Here is a 6456-nt window from a genome sequence, read left to right on the forward strand (position 1 = left end):
AATGGATTTACTCTTGGGCCTGGGACCTTTGGCCAGATCAGAGAGTCTGTGGTACTCAGTGTTTCTAGGGCAAGACGGCTGTCCGAGTGGAGCAGGATCTGACCCAAGTCTCCTTTCCTGCCCAAGGGCTTCTGGTGTCTAACAGATGCCAGCAGTCAGTCAGAACACCTATTGGAGCTCATCTTTGCCATCCCACCCCATCACCATAACAACCACCTGTGACTTCAAACCCCATTCTAAAGCTCAGGGTGGAATGACAGACTCTGGGTCCTGGAGAGAAGCAGCTTTGTCATCTATCAGCTATGTAAACTTGTAAAGGTATCTCAACACTGAGGCAGGGATCCTTCATCTGGGAATGGTGAGAGTATAATCTACCTTAGAGGGCATTTGTGAGCACTGAATGAAGTAAAGGATAAGCAACCTAGTCTCTGGTTTCACTGCGTGGGATGGGAATTATGAATCACCCTCAGCTCAAGTATTTTCCCAGAGCCTGAACTACCCCTGGGCCAGGCCATCTGGCCTTCCACTTTGACTTCCTCTCTTAAGAGGGGAATGGAGTGCTTGCCAGATTGCTCATCACATGGATCTGTGTTATTTTGCCTTTGGCCACATCACACAGCATGTGGGATTTTACTTCCCTGATCAGGGATCAAACCCATGTGCCATGCATTGAAAGTGCGGAGTCTTAAGCACTGAACCACCAGGGAAGTCCCTCATCACACAGAAATTGTGTGAATCACCTGCTTGTTCTTTGAGGGTCTCTGTCCCCAAGGAGCTCATGTTTTCATGACACTGATGACAGATAAGTAAATGAATATATATTTTCTTTTCTTTTTTTTTTTTTTTGGCTGTGCCATGTGTCTTGTGGGGTCTTAGTTCCCCGACCAGGGATTGAACCCAGGCCCCCTGCAGTGGAAACGCAGAGTCCTAACCACTGGACCACCAAGGAATTCCTGTGAATGAATACATAAAGTATCACACTGTGACATATGCTCTGTCCGAGTAGACACTGGGGAAGCTACTGGCCCCCCAGCTAGAGTGCTGGTGTCCGGCCACCCTAGGGAGGTGACAAATGGCTTTCCATACACCACTCCACCCAGAGGATAGGCCCTCCCTTCCCCAGGCAGGCAGCCTGCTACCTGAGCAGTCGTTGTGTCTTTGTGTCTCAAGTTACTGGCTGATTGCCCCCACCCCAAAGAAGCCTCTTCTCTCAGACTTTTTCCAAGGGGCAGACCTGGGCTCAGCCCCTGATTCTGCTGCCAGCTTTGTTGTGAGTATAAATTCTGGCAGACCTGGGAGACACCAATTCCCCCTCCCAAAGAACTCCATGTCTGGTTTCCCTGCCTCTTTCAAATCTATTCAGATGTCACCTCTCCCAGGAGGGCTTCCCTGACCACCAGTTCTAAATTAGCCAGTCTCACACATGACCCCCCCGATCCCACTTTTCCCCATCCTGACTACCCATCTCCTTAGCCAAAACTAACAAGTGAGTTCATCAAGGTCACATTATATTAAGTCAATATACAAAAATCTATTGTATTTCTAGTATTAATTTTTGAATTAACTTTTGTATCGGAGAAGGCAATGGCACCCCACTCCAGTACTCTTGCCTGGAAAATCCATGGACGGAGGAGCCTGGTGGGCTGCAGTCCGTGGGGTCGCTAAGAGTCAGACACGACTGAGCGACTTCACTTTCACTTTTTACTTTCATGCATTGGAGAAGGAAATGGCAACCCACTCCAGTGTTCTTGCCTGGAGAATCCCAGGGACGGGGGAGCCTGGTGGGCTGCCGTCTATGGGGTCGCACAGAGTCGGACACGACTGAAGTGACTTAGCAAAAAAAAAAAAACTTTTGTATAAGAAGGTGTGAGGGAAGGGTTGAAGTTAGTTGGATATCAGGTTGTTCCAGCACCATTTGTTGAAAACGCTGTTCCTACATAAAATAACCTTGGCACTTCTGTAAAACATCTGACTGTTTGTATATGTATTGGCCTATTTCTGGCTCTATAATGTTCCATTGATCTATAATCTATAGCAATACCACATTGTCTTGATTATGTAGCTTTGTAATAAGTCTTGAGATCAGATAAAGTAAGTCTTCTAATTTTATTCTTTTCTTTAGCTGAACTTTGTTCTTACTTGTTGGCCGCACTGCACAGCTTGTAGGATCTTAGTTTTCTGACCGGGAATTAAACCCATGTCTCAACAGTAAAATCACAGACTCCTAATCACTGGACAACCAGGGAATTCCCTGTTCTTCTTCTTTTTTTTTTTTAATTTTTGGCTGCACTGATCTTATTTCCCAGACTGGGGATTGAACCTGTGCCCCTGGGCAGTAGAAGCACAGAGTCTTAACCACTGGACTGTCAGGGAAGTCCCTCCATGTTCTTCAATGTTTATAAAATTGTTTTGGTTATTCTAGGTATTTTCTATTCCCACATACATTTTCTATTTATTTAATTTCTAAAAACTTTTAATTGAAGGATAATTGCTTTACAGTATTGCATTGGTTTCTACAAAACATCAACATGAACCAGCCATAGGTTTACCCATGTTCCCTCCCACTTCTTAAATTTTTAATTGATGTAAAGTTGATTTGCAATGTTGTGTATGTTTCTGATATACAACAAAATGATTCAGTTATTTGTGTATATTCTTTTTCATTATGATTTATTACAGGATATCGAATATAGGTCCCCGTGCTATACAATAGGACCTTATTGTTTACCTATTTTATATACAGATGTAGTCAGCTTTTTTTCAATTTCTTTTAAAAAAAAAAGAAAAAAGCCCACTGGCATCTAATTGGGGGTTTTGTAGAACAATTTGCTTTTCAAATATAGCTTAATTTGAGGAGAATTGATATTTTAACAATATTGAGGCTTTCAATCCATAAACATGGTGTATCTGTCCATTTAACATTCATTTAATTGGGTCTTAAAATTTTCATAGGAATATTTTATAGTTTCCTATATAGAGTTCCTCATATATTTTGTTAAATTTATCCCTGAGATACTAGGTTTTTGTGTTATTGTGAATGGTATTTTATATTTTTATTTCTAACTATTTATTGCTAATATACAGAAATACATTTGATTTTTGTACATTGACTTTGTATCATGTGACCCTGCCAAACTTATTTATTAGTTTTGATAGCTTTTTGTAGCTACCTTAGGACTTCCAAAGTAGACAATCATGTTGTTTTTGAATAAAGATAGTTTCCTTTTCATCTATATGTCTTTTATTTGTTTTACTTTCCTTATTGCACTCTCTAGGGCCTTCAGTACAATGTTGAAAACAAGGGCTAAGGTGGTCATTTTTGCCCTTTACCCAGTCTTTGGGGGAAAGCATTCAGTCTTTCACCATTAAGTATTATGTTAGCTGGAGATTATTCATAGATGTCCTTTATTAAGTTATGAAGGTTCTGTCTATTTCTTGTTTACTGAATGGCTTTTGAATTTTGTCAAAAAACTTTGCAACTCTATTGAGATGATCATATAGTTGTTTGGTTTTTTTTTTTTTAAATTGTGCTAGTATGGTGAATTACACTGATTAATTTTCAAATGGTAAACAAACCTTCCATTCCTGGGATAAACCTGATTTGGTCATACCTCATTTCCCTTTCTATCTGTTGCTAGATTTGATTTGCTAAAATTTTGTTAAGGGTCTATGTTCATTAGAAATTTATTTCTTTTCTTGCAATCTTATAATCAAATTTTTTTCTGATTTGGTATCAGAGTAGTGCTTGACTGAAAATATGAGTTGGGAAGTGTTCCTTTTTTGTAATTTTCATTTTCTGTGTAGAATTGATACATGTTCTTCCTTAAATATTAGGTAGGATTTACTACTGAAGCCATCTGGACCTGGAATTTTCTTTATGGAAAGATTTTTTTTTAATCAACTTACTTAAGTTTTCTTATATTGAGATAAATTCCACATAACATAAAATTCACTATTGAAACCATTTTAAAGTGTATAATTCATTGGGTATTTACTATACTGACAGCATTGAGCAACCATTTCCACTACTGAACCCCAGAATGTTTCCATCGCATCAAAAAGAAACCCCACACCTCTCAATTCCCTCTTTCCCCATCCCCTGTTAACCAGTAATCTACTTTCTGTTTGCATGAATTAGCCTATTCTGAACATTACATATAAATTAAATAGTACACTGTGTAGCCTTTATGTCTGGTTTCTTTCACTTAGCAGAAATCCACATGTATCATGTATCAGGACTTCATTCCCTTTTATTATTGAGTTAATACTCCATTGTATGGACATACCACAGTTTGTTTATCCAGTCATCAGTTAATGGGAACTTGGGTTATTTTCATTTTTTGGCTATTACAAATAATGCCACTGTGAACATTCATGTATAAGTTTTTGTGTGAACATATGTTTCAATTCTCTTGTGGAATTGCTAGGTCATATAGTAACTCTATGCTTTAACTTCTTGAGGAACTTCAAGGACTGTTTTCCAAAGTGGCCATACATACCATTTTATATTTCTACCAGCAATGTATGGGGCTTCTGAATTTTTCATATCCTTGCCAACACTCATTATTTTCCACTTTCTTTCTTTAAAACAAAAGTATTACAGTCATTCTAGTAGGTGTGAAGTGGTATCTCATTTTGGTTTTGAATTGCATTTCCCTAATGATTACTGACATTGGCCCATTTTTATATCCTTTTTGGAGAAATGTCTATTCAAATCCTTTGGCTATGTTTAAAGCGGGTGGTTTGTCTTTTTATTGTTGAGTTTAAGAGTTCTTTCTGCATTCTGAATACTAGACTGTTATTAGATACATGATCTGTAAGTACACTGTCCTGTCCTGTTCTGTGGCTTTTCATTTCACCTTTTGATGGTTTTTTAATGTATTATAGTCCATTTTTTTCCCCCTTTTTGGTTGCTTGTGGCCTTTTGGTGTCATAATTAAGAAACTACTACATAATTCAAGGTCATAAGCATTTACATCCAAGACTTTTATAGTTTTATATTTAGATCTTTGACCCTTTTTGAGTTAATTTTAAAATAAAGTGTGAGGTAGGGGTCCAACTTCATTCTTTTACACGTGGATGTCCAGTTGTCCCAGCACCATTTGTTGTAAAGACAGTTTTTTTTACTGAATGGCTTGATAATCTTATAGAAAACCGATGGACCATAGATGTATGACTTTATTTCTGGACTCTCTCTGGCCCGTGTAACTGTGGTTAAGTGAGGGAAGAGTGATGGGAGATGAGGTCAGAGGGGTCAAGACCTGGAATGTTTAGGGTCTTATAGGCTGTAGAAAGGACTTTGGCTTTTGCTCTGAGATTTTGTCCAAAGGAATGAAATGATCTGACTAACATTTTAGCAGAATCATCCTGTGTGTGCTACTGTGTAGACAATAAGCAGAGGGCAAGGCCTGAAAAAGGAAGACCAGCTGGGAGGCTGTAATAATAATCCTGGCCAGAGAAGCAGATCAAGTGTGAAAGCAAAGTACATGGCCAGTAGATGCCTAACGCATGGACTCTGTCAGGACTGGGTTAGTTTCCAGGAGCAGAAACCCATCACCTAGTTGGGGGTGTGTGTGTGTGTGTGTGTGTGTGTGTGTGTGTGTGTTAGTTGCTCAGTTGTTTTTGTGACCCCATGGACCGTACCCTGCCAGGCTCCTCTGTCCATGGGATTTCCCAGGCAAGAATACTGGAATGGGTAGCTGCCACTCCCTTCTCCAGGAGATCTTCCCAACCCAGGGATCGAACCCATGTCTCCCACTTTGCAGGCAGATTCTTTACCACCTGAGCCACCAGGGAAGCCCTAATTGGTTGTAGCTGGTAGTTAATAGGATGGAAGGGAATCTGGATTGGGGAACCAGCAAATCAGTGGATGACCCGCCTTCATAGATCTCAGTGGTCCATCGTCTCTCACCTGCTCTCTCAGTGGACCAGCTTTCTCTGCTTCATCAGCACTGGGTTGGAGAGGAGCTGTCCTTCCCCAGTGTCCAAGGATGGTACCCCTGCCCCCTTTAACTGGCCTAACTCACTTCATTAGACAAAAGCAGCTCCTGACAGTTCCAAGTCTCAGCCTCTCAAAAGGCCCTCTGTCTAGTGCTATTATTAATAATGATACAAATATTTTGCATTCATGTCCATGCTTCACAGGGTTTAAAGCCAGAAGACAGCATATTCTAGGAGGGCAGAAAGCATTATGGTTAAGCTATGATTCTGGAGCCCAGTTACTAGAGCTGGAATCCCAGTGTGCCGTCACTTACTAGTTCTGGGACCTTCATAAAGTTGCTTGACCTCATTTACAAAAGCCATTTAATGGGATTATTTGAATAGTTAATCCATGCATATGTATAACATTCAAAAGGCATAAAAGAATATAAAGATAATCGTTCTCCTACCCCTCTCTCGTAAGTCATCAGTGCCCACAAAATCAATTTCTTACTTAATCTTGGAAGCCTCAATTTC

General features: G+C 40.0%; 1 non-coding gene across 1 annotated transcript; it reads right to left on the reverse strand.

The window, feature by feature from the left end:
* Window positions 1-876: 876 nt before the first annotated feature.
* Window positions 877-949, reverse strand: TRNAG-UCC. Its single transcript has one exon. It is a non-coding gene; the product is annotated as a tRNA-Gly (tRNA).
* Between the last annotated feature and the right edge of the window lie 5507 nt (window positions 950-6456).

Source organism: Bubalus bubalis, chromosome 11 (assembly GCF_019923935.1).
Source record: "Bubalus bubalis isolate 160015118507 breed Murrah chromosome 11, NDDB_SH_1, whole genome shotgun sequence".
In the NCBI taxonomy this organism is placed as follows: domain Eukaryota; kingdom Metazoa; phylum Chordata; class Mammalia; order Artiodactyla; family Bovidae; genus Bubalus; species Bubalus bubalis.